The sequence below is a fragment of the Mesoplodon mirus genome, assembly GCF_964341445.2.
Source record: "Mesoplodon mirus genome assembly, chromosome: 1".
NCBI classification, from domain to species: Eukaryota; Metazoa; Chordata; class Mammalia; order Artiodactyla; family Ziphiidae; genus Mesoplodon; species Mesoplodon mirus.
The window spans coordinates 41,832,173-41,850,191 of record NC_138976.1 but is presented as its reverse complement, the minus strand read 5'-3'; positions in this window follow the sequence as shown (position 1 = coordinate 41,850,191).

The window sequence follows — 18,019 nt, the reverse complement described above, 5'->3', positions numbered from 1 at the left end:
TGTGATCCAAAGTCCTTAACTGCCATCCAGATGTGGTATTTAATATTATTCCCATATTGTTGGTTGTTGGTTGTAAGGCCAAGCTGCTGTAACAAAAAGACACAAAGCTTCAGCGGTTTCAAGAATATATACTGTCATTTCTTTATCACTTAGCCCCGATGTAAGCATTCCACATGGGAGGGGAAGTTCTGTTCCACAAGGTCCAACAGGTTACATAGTTCCTTCCTTCCTATTACTCCATCATTACCAGGACTGTCATCACCTGTAAGGCTGAAGCTAGGTCACTGCCACTTCTAAGTTCCAGCCATTGGGAAGGGGCAGAGAGTTTGGAAGGGGCACACCCATGTCTTAAGATGCGGACCCATATGTACTACACATCCCTTCCTCGTGTTCCACTGCAGAGAACTTAGTCACATGAACATACAGTGTATCGCACAATGTGAAGAAATATGAGCTAACTGGGCTACCGAATGCCTGGCTGGGACTCTCTGACAATGGAGGAAGAGAAGCCTACTACAGGCCATGCTTTGATACTTTCACCAACTGCACTTGCATATCTAAACACTCTAAGGGCAAATGACAAACTAGCATAAGCCACCCAAACCTGGACAGGCCAAAGAAGTAACAGTGAATGCAGGCAAGTTTCTCCTTAGTCTGAGGTGGGAAACTTCTAAAATCCCATTAATATAGATGATGTTTGCTGTTGGTGTTTGATGGGCACCAATCATCAGGTTACAGAGGCTTCTTTCCAGTCCTTCTTTGCTAAATGCTTTTAATTTTTTAATGATGAATGAGGAAGAATTTATACTTTATGCTTTTGGGGCATCTACTGAGATGATTATATAATTTTCCTCCTTTAATCTGTTAATGGTATGTATTGCACTGAGAGATTTTCTAGTATTGACCAGCCTTATAATTCCTGGGATTAACCTTCCTTTGTCATTGTATATTTTTAATAACTATTAAATTCAATTTGCTGTATTTTATCTGGGATTTTTGCATTCATGATTATAAGTGAGATTGGTCTATAATTGTTTTTTCTTGTACTGTACTGTCTAGTTTCCATATCAAAGTGCTATTAGCCTGATAAAACTATGTGGGTGGCTGACCTTTTTAGGTCTATACTCTGAAAAGATCTGTATAAGATGGGGAACGTTTGCTCCTTGAAATTTCCAAAATCTTGTCTGGGCCTGTTGCTTTTGGAAAGAAGTATTTTGATTCCTGATTCAACTTGTTGAGTTAAATAAAGTTGTTTATTTTAAATGTTCTTTTAAAAAAAATCACATTTAAGGCTATAAATTTGCCTCTAGGTATGATTTTTGCTGTATTCCACAAGTCTTGATGTACATGACTTGTATTGTCATTCACAATTCTAACTGTCATTTTTCTCTTTCACCCATGTGGTAGACTAAGTGATGGCCCCCAAAGACATTCATATCCTAATCCCTGGAACCTGTGAATGTTATATGACCAAAAAAGAAAAAAATGCAGATGTGACAAAGTTAAGGATCTTGAGATGGAGAGATTATCCTGGACATCCAGGTGGCCCCTAAATGCCATCACATGTATCCTTACAAGATAGAGGCAGAGAAAGATTCCACAAGGTCAGAAGAGGAGGAGGCAATCTGACTTCAAAGTAGAGTGATGTAACCAAAAGCCTTGGAACGTCCAGAGCCACCGGAAACTGGAAGATTCAAGGAACAAGTTCTCCCCTGGAGCTTCCAGAAGGAACACAGCCCTAACAATACTTTGATTTCAGCCCAGTGATACTAATTTCAAGATTCTGGTCTCCAGAACTGTGAGAAAATATATTTCTATTGGGTTATGCCACCGGGTTTGTGGTAATTGGTTACAGCAGTCATAAGAAGTTAATATACCCATGAATTATTTGGCAGTACATTTCTAAGTTTCCCATTATATATGTGTCTGTTTTTACTCTCTTTTTTTGTTCACTTCTACTTTAATTGCATTGAATTGGAACACCATTATTCATATGATATTGCTGTTTGAAATTTCCAGACAATTCCTTTGCGACCTATACATAGTAAATTTTTATAAATACCCTATCTGTAATTGAAAATAACATATATTCTTTTTATTGTCCTATCCATATTTTCTATATTCCTATCAACTTGAAGTCTGTTCAACCAATCATCATTTTTTATATACATTAAAATATCCCAGTGGGTTTTGTGGGATTAGTCAAATTTTCCTTATATCAGTTTTTGCTTTTTGTATTTTGAGGCTATGTTGTTAGATTCATACAATTTTATGACTTCTATACTTTCTCTCCCTAACCCTCTGAGGCCCTAGTTCCATGCCCTGTTTCCATATCATGGGTTTAGTTACCAAGTGAGGATGGATTGACTCATGTCCTGGTCAAGAGGCTAAACCTTTACCATTTCTTTCTCCTCTAGTCTTATAGATTTGTAGCCTTGAGTTCCACCCAGATCCTAGTGTCAAGCATTGATCTGATTGATCTGGCCTATACTTCCTTTCCTTTTCTTTCTTTTCTTTTTTTTTCCCATGTAGTAATGCTGCCCAGGCCAAACTCCCAGCAAATACTGCCTTCTTCTAGGCCTGAAGCACCTTGTATTATTTTTCCACTTGTGGTCTTTAGATATATTTATGTGGTTTTTGAGCCTCAACTATACCTTTTTCTTATCCATTATTGTGCTATTTGTTTGGAGGAATGCCCAGAACCTTCTTGCCTGGAAGTACTCCTGTATGGTTTAAACTACATCGAGTAAGGTGTTCTATTATTTGCCACTAAATGACATAGTATTATTCTCTCCATTTTACAGATTAGAAAACTGAGGCATAGAAGCTCAATGACTATCCCAAGGCTACACAGCTCACAAGCAAATGATCCAGAAATTCATTTTTAAGTCAACTGGCTGAAAAGTCTAGGTTCTTTTCCTTTTACCATGCTGCTTCCAAAAGACCATTTCAGGAGTCTTAAAAAGAACAGGCTTTTTTCCACACTTGGGCCAACACAATTTTGTCCCACCCTCCACCAGCCCATTCCACCTCCTCACTTCTCTACGCTCATGATTCCAGCTTGTTTCATTGATGGCAACACCAAAACCAGATTGAACTGATGCTGCCATCTCAGGGTTTCCCATTAACTCTCACTTTGCTGGCTCTGTTTGGATCCTGTGCTTCCTGTGTGCTGCTGTGGAGAGGACACAGGCTCACTGTGATTCACAGCTCCTTCATGCCAACCAACCATCCATAAAACGGACTCCAGCCAGCAGAGTGGGTCTCTTGAAAATCAGCTCCTCTGCAATGTCTGGATCTCTTCCTGTAAAGGTGACTATATAGCCTCCACCATCAGAGAAAATTAATACTCTCGCCTGCCTTGTTCTCCTTCATTACTTTCCTCTCAGCCTCAACATTCAGCAGATTACAGTCATTTCAAAGGAACACATTTCCATTTTCCAATCCTTTTGTGTAATGTAACTGTCCCAAAATCTGCACCAGGCAATGATCTTGCTTTTGCTTCCTCTTTTCTCTTTTTCCCTGCCATTGAGCTGGATAAGAAACTGCTGTGTATTCTTTTTCCCTTCTCTTTTAGTAAGATGATATTTACCACATTGGCTGAATGAGCAAGAATGGAAATAGTCCATACCCTAAGAAATCTTCCAGTTTTCACAGCTTACTGTCAGCAGATATGAATACAAATAAAGTTAAAATTAAATCAGCTCCAGGAATGTGCTTTCCAGTATGTATAAACAGTTCTTTCAAGAATGAACTCTCTCCTGACTTAAAATTTTAAAAGGCATGGTAATGTATTTTGTCAAACTAGATGATTGACAGTGATCCTCAAATACAGAATTGAGGGAGTGTGTGGTGATACCAGGAAGCATAAGCAGCGTTAAAGCAAGTTCGTTAATGAAATAACATATCAGAGCAATTTAACACTGAAATTGGTTTCTCAAAGAGCCTTCCATGAAGCACTTGTTTCCTGGGATGTCTTCCCACTAACGGGTCCAGGAGCATAACAGACACCTCTCAAGCACAGCTTCAGATTCTCTCAGCCTCAGCTGATTGCAAGCCAGTGACTATGGTGTGATCGCTTCTGTGCAGGCTCTGACCCACTTCCTGCAGGTGCCGATGCTGCAATTACACAAAGACGGGGGATGCAGTGAGGACCTGCTAGGCACTTAGACGGTGCAGAGACTGTGTGGGTGGCGAAGGGGCACTTTGACTAATGGTGGTGGAAGCCAGTGGATTACTGCTGCCCCCTCTCTTCCCCGAGTAGAAAGACCCCAGATACATTTCCTCCAGCAACTTGAGCTGTCTCATGAGGTCAGGCACTAACAGCCTCAGAGGTGGCCAGATCTAGGACCCACCTGGCACTGCTCTCCATCTGTCTGTGTTGAGCCCGGCCCTTCACTCTGCCTCCCTGGAAAATAGTCCCCAGTGGAAAGCTTGCACTTAAGCCTTGTCTTAATCCTTGCTTTCTGGAAAACCCAGACAAAACATACTCACCTTGATACCATGCATCATTATCCCAGTTCTGAAAAGCCATGCTGTCCATCAGCTTCTTAAAGGTTCTGAGAAATTCCAAGTGTAAAGAAACAAACAAGCAAAACAAAAAAAGCTGCTACTGCTTAACTTTGCTATACCAAGTTATCAAAATCATCTCACCATGAAACTCATTTTAGAAAATAACTCTTCAAAACTAGGTGTAAGAAACTCACCCTGGGAAACACAAATATAGAATTTATAGTATTTACACTGAGGATTTAGGGCTATTTCTGAGAGTCTATTTACATGAATACTATAGCAGGTTGAACAGTGGCCCCAAAAAAGATATTCCCATGTCTTAAGCCCGGAACCTGTGAATGTGACCATATTTGGTAAAAGGATCTTTGCTGATGTCATTCAGTTAAAGATCTTGAGATGAGAAAATCATCTTGGGTGAGATGAGTTGGTCTTAAATCCAATGACAGATGTTCCTGTAAGGGAAAGAAAAGGAGAAGGCACAGTCATCAAGGAGAAGGCCATGTAACCATGGAGTCAGAGACTGGATTTATGCAACCACATGCCAACGAACTCCTGGAACCATCAGAAGTGGAGGAAGCAAGAAAGTATTCCTTTTCAGAGCCTGTGGAGGGAGTGAGACTCTGCTGACACCTTGATTTTGGACTTCTGGCCTTTCCAATTGTGAGAGAATAAACTCCTGTTGTCTTAAGCCACCCAGTTTGTGGTAATTTGTTAGGACAGCGACAGGAAAGTAATACAGGTAACATTGTGCTTCATGGAAAAGACACATGGAAGGGAACTGCCTTGTTACCTAGACTTCTGAATTTGGAACTAAGTGCTCTGCGTAGGGGCTCACGTTTATATAGAGGGATTCTGAAGACCATGTTCTTCCTGAGGGCAGAAGAAAGGGGAGGGGCGGCTAAGAGGACCCCAGCACCTGGGAGACTGGGCTCTGTCTGCCCAGCACCTGTGCAGTGCACACATGGGTTCAAAGTCCCGGCTCTTGGTTTTCCTCATTTGTGAAAGGCATTGAGTGGTTGCTAGATTCCCTTCCAGCTCCAAAGTTCTGGGATTGCCCACAGGAATCCTTCAACAACAAGGTTTTCCAATGCCTTTAAAAAAAGGTTGTCAGGGCTTCCCTGGTGGCGCAGAGGTTGAGAGTCCGCCTGCCAATGCAGGGGACACGGGTTTGTGCCCTGGTCCGGGAGGATCCCACATGCCGCGGAGCGGCTGGGCCCGTGAGCCATGGCCACTGAGCCTGCGTGTCCAGAGCCTGTGCTCCACAGCCGGGGAGGCCACAGCAGTGAGAGGCCTGTGTACCACAAAAAAAAAAAAAAAAAAAGGGTTATCAACATACGAAGCAAAGGAAAGGGCGAAAACAAGGGAGGGACCAAGCATGTGCTCAAATTATCAGGAATACGCTTCATACATAAGCATTGATTCAAACTTAGGCTCTTCTAAGTACAAATGCCCAGGCAAAGCCTTTTCTTTTTCACTTTGATTGACTTAAACTTGAGAGGATTATGAGGACTGCAGGTGATTTTTATTTATTTATTTATTTATTTGTTTATTATTATTATTTTTTTAATTGCGGTACGCGGGCCTCTCACTGTTGTGGCCTCTCCCATTGCGGAGCACAGGCTCCGGACGCACAGGCTCAGTGGCCATGGCTCACGGGCCCAGCCACTCTGTCGCGTGTGGGATCCTCCCGGACCGGGGCACGAACCCGTGTCCCCTGCATCGGCAGGTGGACTCTCAACCACTGCGCCACCAGCGAAACCTGCAGGTGCTTTTTAAAATTGAGGTAACAGTGGTTGAATTATCCTCAGTATATTTAAAACTCACCCATTAACTGCCTTTTAAAGTTTCACTTTCTGGGCCTGTTTCAGAAAGAACATGGGCAGCAGCCTCTACTGCAAACCCCTTTGTAAATGTAGATGTTTCTGAAGCTTCTGCGAAGCTGGGACTCCTATCCTCTCCTTGGTCTTTTCTGGCTGGGTCTTTGAAGTACTGTGAGCTTTTGGGCATGTGGGGAAGTTCAAACTCTGTCATACAGAGGCTCACTCACCATCAACCTTCATTTGAAAGTCTCCTTGTTTCTTCTTAGTGTGGCTTTTCAAACCTGTGACCTATGACTATTTCAAGAAAGTCAAGGTGAATTTTTCTCCATAAGTTGAATTGTATTTTAAAAATTTCACTAGATTCATTCACTATTTAAAAGTTCCATGACAAAAGGAATATATATATATACATATATATGTGCGTATATATATATATATATATGTATATATATATATATGAATCACTGTGCTGTACACCTGAAAGTAACACAATTAAGTCAACTATATTTCAATTTTTTTTTTTTTAGCTAAGGCTGTTTTTCATTTATTTTTTTTACATCTTTATTGGAGTATAATTGCTTTACAATGGTGTGCTAGTTTCTGCTTTATAACAAAGTGAATCATTTATACATATACATATGTTCCAATATCTCTTCCCTCTTGCATCTCTCTACTTCAATTTTTTTAAAAAAGTTTCAAAACAAATAAGCAAATAAAAGTTCCATGACAAAGCATCAGGTAGTTATCTGCTGTTGAAAAGTGGTCCCTCTCTCAGGGGTCCTTCCCCTGTCTTAGAGTGAGTTGCACAGAGTGGGGTGCACCTGCATGTCCCACCAGTCTTTTCTATTTCGAGGCTTCATGATGCCTGCATTCCTGCCTCGGTCAACCTGTCAGGGGGCGCTCTATAGAGTTCTGCAGGACCACCTCCAGGAAACAGCAAGAGATTCTTGAAAATGTGCCAAATGGAAAACACAGTGACAGCTTTGGATTCCTTCCAGGGCCCAGAAAAGAAGCACTGCAGATACAGTCATTCCTTCACAGGGACTTGAGAAAATACAAAAATAAGTTACTAATGTCTCTCAAATCTTTCCACAGGGTCAGAAGTAAACAGACTTAGAAAAGAGCATATATTTCATGTGGACGTTTTCACAGGACATTTGTAGGATGTTAGAGTCATGGCCTTGGTCGAGTGAAGAAAGGCCTGGACAAGAAACCAGGCGCCTGAACTGCAGTCCTGATGGGGTCACACTGTAAGTGACTCCTGGTTGCTGGGAGCCTTAATTCCTCCTCTACAGAAGGGAGGGGACACCTGCTTCTCCCGGTTCCTGTGAGGACAAAATGAGATGAGCTGAAATACACATCGCTTGTAAAGATGCTATCGGTCATACACACATAAAATATCATTAAGAAAGGTCTCAGGGGGCATTTTTCTGAAAGGGACATCCGACCATTCTTGGATGGTTACATAATTCTCTACCAAGCAGGTAAGTGTCAATGTCCAAATATTTTTTTTTTCCTTTCTTGAAAAAACAAGTTAATTGTGAGAGTCCTCACCATGACAAGACCACATGCTGCAGCCCCAACGTAGCAGTCACTGTGCAGTGCCTGCAGATCATCACTGGGATAATGGGCAGTTAAGGGACCAGTGGTGATCTCATGGGGTTACGTCCCCAAATTAGGGTACTCAACTTGGGTGATAGAACAAAAAAGTATAACTTCAGAATACTCCCAGCCATGGGAATGTTAAAAGCCTACAGATTCCATCACTTTCCCCCTCACCCCTTATGTCTTGGAAGAATATGTCCTTGAGTGAAACAAGGAAGCTGGACAAATTTTCCCATAGAAATATGCATAATTATGGGGCTCTGTTTCTGTTCAAGAACTTGGCATTAAAGGGACCATTGATATATGGCAGAAACAAAGACACCACAACTCCACATCACTATACTTATTTAAACTAGAACATTATGTTCCAAGTGGCAGAATGTTAGAACTAGAAGGGATCTCTTTTTCTGGAAATAAAAAACCAAACATTTTATTATTTATAAATGGCATTGCCTGTATAGGGAACCCAAAAGTAGCTACATCTACATTAGTACTTTTAACAGGTACCTATTGCAAGTTTAGTGGACAATAAATCTATTTAGACAATCAATTTATGCTTAATCTTTCATACAAGCCTCCAACTGTTAGAAATACTTGGTGGACTCCATCTCTGCCAGGCTCATCAGCTGAGGAGACCAAGCTTTCCCACGTCTCAGAATGAGTTTGGTGTTCATAGTTAGAGCTGCAGGTTTGAGGCGCTGCTTTGCACATCTTTTGCAAAGGATAGACTCTGATAGACTCCATTTAAATCCTGGCTTCTCCATTTGCTACTTATGTGAATCTTGGTTTTCTCACCTGTAAGATGGAGGTAATGATGGTGATTATGACAACTCGCAATATGACTACTTGGTTCAAATAACACACATGAAGGTGATCTATACCTAGAACCTCCTTATAGTTGAACCATCGCTGTTAACTGGGTCAGTGAGAGCACAGACTGAAGCCATGTTACCTGGTTCTTCCACTTATAACTGCATGACCTTGAACCTCTCCAGGCCTCATCTGTCAAGTAGGGATGATAACACAGGGTTGTAGTAAAGATGAAATGAGTTACTATATGCAAAGCTTTTAAAATAGGGCCTGGCACGTGGCAAGTGTTACTTTTACTGTATTTTCATGTGTGCCCAGAAAAAAGCTGTCTTAAAAAAGAAGCAATCTTAAAGATGACCCAGGCTTGGGCTTCCCTGGTGGCGCAGTGGTTGAGAGTCCGCCTGCCGATGCAGGGGACACGGGTTCATGCCCCGGTCCGGGAGGATACCACATGCCGTGGAGCGGCTGGGCCCGTGAGCCATGGCTGCTGAGTCTGCACGTTCGGAGCCTGTGCTCCGCAATGGGAGAGGCCACAGCAGTGAGAGGCCCACGTACCACACACACACAAAAAAAAGATGACCCAGGCCATCTCCCTCTCAATTCAGGGAAGGCAACTCAGGCCTGAAGTGCCTGAAGTATTTATTTTGGTCACAAAGCTGGGTCACCCAGGGCCTCTGGGCTTCCAATTCTATATTTTTCCCATATACTGAGAATATAGGCCTCTATGAAAACTCTGTTATCCTCACTGGCTAGACACAAGAGTCATGAATCTCACGAAACTGTAATTTTAATAGATGAGAAAAATATAACTCAGAGTTTAAGAAGCATGCTTAAAGTGGCATGGGTCTGAACCATCTGAAATTAATTGAGATACACTACAGTCACTGGAGTAACCACTAACTAGTTATACAACCTGAAGCTGGCCACTTGGTCCACTCCCTTAGGACTCAAAAATGTGCTCTTTCGGATCTGAATCACCCAGGAGCTTGGTAGAAATGCAGTCTCAGGCCCCACCCCAGACCTTAACTGAATCAGAAACTACATTTGAAAGTTCCTTCTAGAAGCATTCCTCTTTTTTGCTCATCGATAAAGGAGGCCAGGAAACAAATGGGATGTTCTAGACCCTCCCTTCCAGGTCTAAAATGTTTTTTTCTCTTTGCCTCTCTGCCCCCTACAACCTCCCAATTTTAAAGAAATATTTGAAGGAGAAAAGAAGTTACAAAGACAGCCTGAAGGTCAAGGTGAAGGGAAAGTGGACAAGGACATATTTCTTTTCATCAGGGATGCTAGTTTCTGGGTATTAGGAAGTCTCCTTGCAGGTCTGTGTGTGATGTTTGGATCAAAAGATTGATGGGGGCAGAGCCCTCCAACAAGAGTCCGGGGGACCTGAGTGCTGTTCTCAGCTCTGTGCCCAGAAGACCTGGGAACCTGTAAGATAGGAAAGCTTTAGTAACTGACCCAGTGCCCTCCTTTCTAAAATGAAAGAACTGGTTTTCTAAATATTTTTAATTTACATTATCAGTCTGTGAAATCAGTTCTTTTTTAATTTCCCAATTATCTAACTTACCTGTGACGTATTGGTGTGAGTTTCTAGCAGATTCTTCAGCTCTAACCCAGGACTCTGGCTGCCGAGGACAGCGGGGTGCTCTGGTTAAAGTCTTGCAATCACTACCAGGATTCCCACAGGCATGGAGACCTGAGCCATCTTTCTGTTTAGTTTATTTCCATCATTTCATGTTGAATAATTGATCGAACACATTCACTTTGGGCCTGAACCTACTTAAAAGGGCCACCTGTTCCGTCAGTCTGCTTGTTCTAGGGGAGGACATGCCGGAGCCATCCACTCACTGATCCCCTCCCCGCCCCCTCCCCCCCCCACTGCAAAAGTGTGTGCGCAGGCACCAGCCCAAAGGCAACCGAAAGAGTGAAACCAAGTAAATTCATCTTTAAGAGGCTCTGTCTGCTTTCCTCTGGATTTATCCCCAGTTCTCTGGGCTCCAGCCAAGGTTCATGGCTACAGAATATAAAACCCCGATTCTCAGTCTTTAGGCTCAACCTCTGCACACAGAGCACCGTGGAGCTCTTAGTAAGCATCAGGCTGCATAAAAGTTTTGCGTTCTCATAAACATAGAAGTTTTAGGAGTTTAAAGTTGACTTTGAAAGTGGCACAGAGTTACACAGAGCTTTTGTTTGCCAAACACTTGCAAATCATTTTCCTTTCACAAAAGCCTTTAAAATGTCAGCAGTCTAAGCATCTCTGCCCACACGGCTATTCCTTCCATGGGACCTGGGCAGTAATTCACTACCCAGGATCAACTGGCCGCTGGACCCCAGGAAGGCTGTGAATGTTTACCGCCTTCCAGGCAAATTTTCTGGAACCATCTGGGAGAAGTGCAGGCCCTTTCACTACCTCTATGGCACTGAACCATTTCTGTGAAGGTATCTTTATTTTAAATAAGTGAGCTCAACAAGGAAAAATTAGTGAGGGTGAGTGAAGTGCCTCAAAATGAAGCAGACTGAGTGAAGAACAGCTTTTGGATAATAAGATTCTGGTTTTCCTTTTTTTCCTCCCTCTTTTCTTGAGGGGCGAGACCATGGAAAATAGACATCAGCCTCTCTTTCAGAACCAGTTCCCTGTGTAAATCATAGATACATGGGCTGAGAACAGACCCAGGAAGGCGCGTGATGGTGTGGACTTTGTTTCCCTTCAGTTACCATGTGAAGGAAATAATTCGTCATCTTGCTGTTCCCTCTCTAATCAAGACTCCAGGAAGACTATCATGAATTATCAAGAGAGAAGTAGAATTTATTTTTATTCCTAAATGGACCAAAGAGGCATGCGGTCAAGTTCAGAGGAGATTAAGGAAGAATGGTGGGTGAGAGGCACATCCAAGTTTTCCCACACACATTGCTCCCTATTTGACTAACACAGTATTCTCAAAAGCAGACGAAGAAAACAGCACATGATTTTTCCTCCAGAAAGGGAAATCTAACCTACATCACTATAGTACAATTAAATTATACTATTTATAATTAAAGAGGATTCCAAGCACATACTGTATTCAGCTGACAAATTGATTCCTGCCTCTAGCCTCTGTTCTCTGCCTTAAGAACATTCTCTAGGCACTAAACAGGGTGTAAGAAGAATTACCAAGTCACTGCTTGATCATTTGTCACTCTGCAGTTGCTTTCCCAGCTCTTACTGCATCTGATTCTACTGATGAGAAAACTGATCAAGAATGAAAAGCTTTTCTGGAGTTTTGTGCTACAGTGTTGATCAATGAAAAGAATGTGGTGGCCGTAGATTTTACTTTACTTTTACATTGAATGAGTTAAAAGAAAATAGAAAGAGCAGAAAATTTTTTTAAGTCTAGGAATTTCGCAAATAAGGCTGATGGACTTAAAGGACTTCCAGAAATAGATGGAAATGAATTTAAAATCTAGCTTTTAGCTGTGTTTCCTTCTTTTAAACTGTTCATGCTCTCCTCTTCCCTGCAGTTTTCACATACAGGGGAAACATTTGTAAAAAGCTCAAATCCCAAAGGACCCCAAACAGCTAAAAGATGTCACAGAAGCAGTTTCACTTCTAGAAATCTAAATAAACTCATTTATTTTAAGGCTAGGGAAATGACAATAACATAAAACAACTGGCTTGCTCTCCATACTACATGAGCAAGTATAGATGCTCCTGTACACATACACATATACACGCAGACATGCACACATCTCATTGAGCCAAAGTCAACCACTCCAAAACAAAATATAAGGGCTTACTCAATGACTTGAAAGATCATTAGTTTTACTTGGGATTGGGAGAAAAAGAAAAAAATACAATCAGTTCTTAAATGTCAAAGCCAATAAAAAGAAGAGATGCTGTGATCAAGAATTGTTTTTATCTTCCTCCACGCATGGGTTTAGAAAGTCTCCCACGTCTGTCTCCCATAGTATGACAAAATGAGAATTCTTCATAGGGAAGTCTTCCTAGCATTCCTCAATTTCACATGGATTTTGTTTTCTTTTATTGAAGTATTAAATACATTAAAATACACAGATCTTAAGTGTACAACTGAAAGAATTTTCTTCCAAATATCACCCATATCAGGATAGAAAACATTTCTGTCAACTCAGATATTTCCCATATGCCAATCCCAGTCAATACTGCTCCTCGCAGAGGTCCCTACTAGAAGTTTTTAAGTTTCATTTGTACAACACTAGAATAGGAACAAAGACTTCTGAAATGTATAGGCCATTTGATTTCCATATCTCCAGAATGGATTATTGTCCCATTCTAGCAACTATTCATGTATTCATTCAACAAATATTCATTGAGTACTCACTATATGGCAGTCACTAGTTTAGATGCTTGAGATAGATCAGTGTGCAAAACAAATAAAAATCTCTGCCCCCATGGGTGTTATAGGCTAGTGGGTGTAGACTAGCAATACACAATAAATATAATACATTAGTAAATTATAGAATATGTTAAAAGATTTAAGTGTTGTAGAAAAAAAAAAAGCAAAAGTGGAACAAGGCAAGAGAGATCGTAAGTTCTAAGAGGGGTTAGCAGGAATTTGGTCCTGTCCAAGACATCCATGAGACATGTGGTCCATGCCAAAATGGCCTTGATATTTGGTCCTATCCAAAATGTCCATGAGCATGTTTGGTCCATGCCAAACTGTTTTGGACAAGACCAAATATCAGGGACCTTTTGGCATGGACCAAATGTCTTGTGGGCATTTTGAAAAGAACCAAATGTCCAGGATATTTTGGTGTAGACCAAATGCCTTATGAACTTTTGGGGAAGGATCAAAGGTCCTGCTAGGCTAAGAGGTGGTAAGAATGAGTTACAATATTAAATAGGGTGGTCAGAGTAAGCTTCCCTGAGAAGGTGAAGCAAAGACTTGAGGATGGAAGGAGCTTCCTGTGTGAATACCCCAGGAAATATAGTTTCAAGTGGAGAATGGCCAGTGCGAGGCCCTGAGGTGGGAGTGGACTAGAGAGTTCGAGTAACGGCAAGGAAGCCAGTATGGCCAGACCACAGGAAATGACAGGGACAGTGAGGTCAGAGCCAAGGGTGGTTCAGATCATACTGGTAAGAACTTTGGCTTTTATTCTAAATAAAATGGGATTTCTTCCAGAAGAGAAAGGATGTGATCTAATTTATGTTTAAAAGTTTCACTCTGGCCATTGCGTTACGGACAGACTGTAGGGGGCAAATGGAAATGGGATAAGAGGAGTTAGGAAGCTATTACAATAATCCACATGCAGGAAAATGCAGGTTCAGATCAGAACACTAGTAAGAGGAAGTAGTAAGAAATGATCGTATTCTACTTATACTTTGAAGTAATACTTTCAGGGTTTCCCTAATGTGTGTGGATATGGAGTATATGAGAGAAACAGAGAAGTCGAGAGTACACCAAGTCTTATCTGTTGGTATTCATCACCACTCCTGTCTTTCTCTGTTCGCTCTGTATTCCAGGGGCAGGAAACTACATTTTTAAGATCCCTTTGCCACCAGGGTTCCAATACACGTTCTACCAATGGGAGGCTCATGGGTGATGAGAAGGTGGGAGGAAGGTGTATGCTATTCCTGTGGCTCCAGCTGTACCAGTAGCAGCAGACCACAGACTCCCTTAGGAGCCTTGTGGCAGCCCAAGGGCACATGGGCATAACCCACAGAGTGGGTCATCATTCCCTGCAGTTCTTAATCTCTGGGTACCATCCTTCTCTTTCTGATCCCTCCAGAAATTCTGAGAAGCTGGTGTTAAACCAAGGAGAAGGAAGGATGAGGAAGAGGAAGGATGCAGAAGAAGGGAAAATGGAAGAAGTGGCACTGTGTTAAATAAAGATGGAAAGGGGGCAAGATTTGTTATGTCAAGAGCAAAAGTCTCATCAAAATCATCCCACTCCCAAAGACCATTGCCTTCTGCAATTCTATTTGTCTCAGGTGTGTCAAAAAGCCCAAGGATCTCAAGTCATCACTCACAACTGGCCTTCTCATCCACACGAAGTTCTGTATGTCCCCTAACCTGACCATATCTCATGTCCCTTGGACAGCCTACAAGCACCTCTACTGGGTCTGCTGAAATTCAAGGCCATCAGCAGAATCTTCTATGACTCAAACTCTTCTCTGAACCTCCTTTCACCTATGGTCAATCCTCATTATTCACAGATAACATATTTGCGAATTTACCTACATGCTAAAATTTATTGGTAACCCCCAAATCAATATACATAATGTTTTCACAGTTATTTGTGAACATGTGCATAGTGGCGAAAAGTCTGAGTCACCTGACACATTCCCAGGTAAAATCAAACAAGGCAACACCCTGCCTTTGTGTTTCAGCTCTCATACTATAAACATGGTCTATTTAGTGCCACTTTCTTTCACATTTTTATGGTTTGTGTTAGTGACCCTACTGTTTAAATGGCCCCAGCATAGTACTGAAGTGCTGTCTGGTGCTTCTAAGAGCAGGAGGCTGTGACGTGCCTTACAGAGAAAATATGTGCATTAGATAAGCTTTGCTCAGGCATGAGTTAGAATTGTTGGCCATGACTTTAATGTGAATGAATCAACAATATATATTAAATAGGGTGTCTTTAAACAGAAATACACAGAAAACACAGTTATGGATTGAGCAGTTGATGAAAATCTTGTGGCCAGGAGCTTATATTTTTCCTAGGAGCAATGGTAGTTGCTAATTCAATGTTCACAGCAACTTTATAGAACATCACTACTATGAAAAATGAGAATCGACTGTACATAACAGACACCTGGCTCTCTGAAGATACTGCTTCCCTCACAACCTTCTCAAGGGGTGACATTTATTTGCTTACTTATTTTTAAATTCCCTGCCCCTCCATCCTCCACTTACCTCTGGGAGCGGGGGAAGGGGGTGAGATCAGTGTCCTCCTTGTTCCTTGTTGCCTTTCCTGGGCCATTTATCCTCCTTCCATCCTCGTTCTCCACCACCATCTCAGCTCCTTTGAACTTCAGGCCGTAAGACTATGCTATGTCTTCAGACCCCCTAATAACTCTCCCTCGTTTCTTGAAGAGTTTAGTTTTTCCTTGTTTTACTGTCATTCTCTTCACTGCTACTTCTAATATGATTCTTGAGGATTTTAATATCCACATTTTCAATAATTTCATTTCTTAATTCTCCCTCCTCCTCCCCACCACCTGTGAGCTTGCCCTCCATCCCCACCTCATCCACGCACCTCAAATGATCCATCCCACTCTAGGCTTTATCATCACCAGTAAGCAACCCCCTCCATCATCTCAATTTCAAATATTCTACCTTATGACCACCAGCTCCTATCTTTTCAGATCATTATCTCTAGTGGCCAAACTCAATAACCCTTTGACCCCTGGGACCTCTAAGCTCCTCTCCCTTATCTTTTCACTGCTTCTCACCTCTTCAGGTCCTCTTCTGCCTCCAGACCTGACTTGAATCCCATGTTCTATAACTATAATCAGTCCCTTGCACTATCCACCACTCCATTTCCCCATCTCCCCCTCCATTAGCCACAACCTGATTAAATCCAAACACTTTGTGCCTACTGTCTGGTCTTGATCTAAATTCTTAACCAAACCTCAATGGGCCAGAAATGCTACACATTTCCCTGATCAATTCTCACTATCAATCTTCAAGTCTACTATTTCATAATTCCCTTTCTATCCTTAAACACTAAAATGTATTCCTCATTCCTTTCTCTCAAGTAAAGGCCTTCTTACTTCAAGAAAAAAATAGAATCAGTAATAAGAGAAACTCTAAAAGTTCCCACCTCCAAATCTACCAACCTGCCTGCATCTGGACCCATATACCTCACCCCCCTTCCTGTTCCTATGAGTGAGGTCCCTATACCTTCCTAAGGGCACTCCTCCCTCAGACACTGGATTCCACCCTCTCCAAAGTCATCAAGGGCTTCACTCCTGCAATTGTGCCCTCCTCTCTCAAGAGTCCATTTCTGTTTTGATCACTTTGATTATTCCAGTGAGTAGGTGTCCCCACCCACTACTAGCCACTTTTCTCTGCCCTGTTGCAGCAAAAATTCTCCAAAGAATTTTCTAAATTCATTGTCCGCATAGTATCTCTTCTGATTCTCTCTTGAACATCTTCCTGTCAGGTTTTTGTCTCTACCCACTCCATTAAAACTCCTGTCAATCCAATCCAATGTTATTTCTTAGTCTTCTTTCTTGTTCTGTCTACAGAATTTATGCCAGTTGATCATGCTCTTTTTCTTGAAGCATTTTTTTTTCACTTGGCTTCCAGAGCACCATTTATGTCTAGTTTTCTTCTTATATCACTGCCTCCTTCTTCTTATATCTTTAATGAATTCTTATCATTCCCCTAATCTCCAAATTTTGGAGTGTTCCAGAGTCCAGTCCTCAAATTGCCTCTCTTATCTATACACACCCCTATATAATCTCTTCTAGTAAATACCATTTATACCCTGATGGCTCCCAAATGTCTGTCTGTAGCCTGAGTCTTTCTCCTGAACTCCAGACTTATTTTCCTGCCTTCTTGGATATATATCCAGCTCTTGATTACCCACCCAAACTTGCTTTTTTCCCACCTTCCTCATCTGGGTAAATGACAACTCCATCTTGCCAGTTGTTGAAGCCCAAATCCTTGACATCTTCTTTCCTTGACTCCTTTCTCTCAGATCCCTACTCCAATATATTATCAAATGCTCATGGCTCTATTTTTAGAATGTATCCAGAATATGGCCACCTCTCAACCCCCTTCTTCTGCTTCTGCTTCCGTCATTTTTTGCCAAGATTACTGCAACAACCTTCCAATGTTCTCCCTGATTCTATCCTTTTGCTTCCCTTTCAACGTGTGTGTCTGTTTTAACACAGCAATGAGAGTGCTTTTAAGATCTAAGTTGGACCATGTGGTAGTTCTATTTTTAGTTTTTTGAGAAGCTTCCATTTTCCATAGTGGCTGCACCAATTCCACTCCTGGGATAGATCCAAAAACAAAAACATTAATTTGAAAATATACATGCACCCCAATGTTCATAGCAGCATTAATTACAATTGCCAAGATATGGAAGCAACTTACATATCCATCAATAGATGGATATATAGAATTCTTTTTTTAAAAACAACAGATCTAAGTTGGACCTATTATTGCTTTAACCAAACTCTACCAGGAGCTCTATCTGTCTCAGAATAAAATCCAAAGTTTTCACCATAGACTACACAACCCTACCTGATCTGGCCCCCCTACTACTTCTCTGTCTGGTCCCCTGTGGCTCTCCCCTCA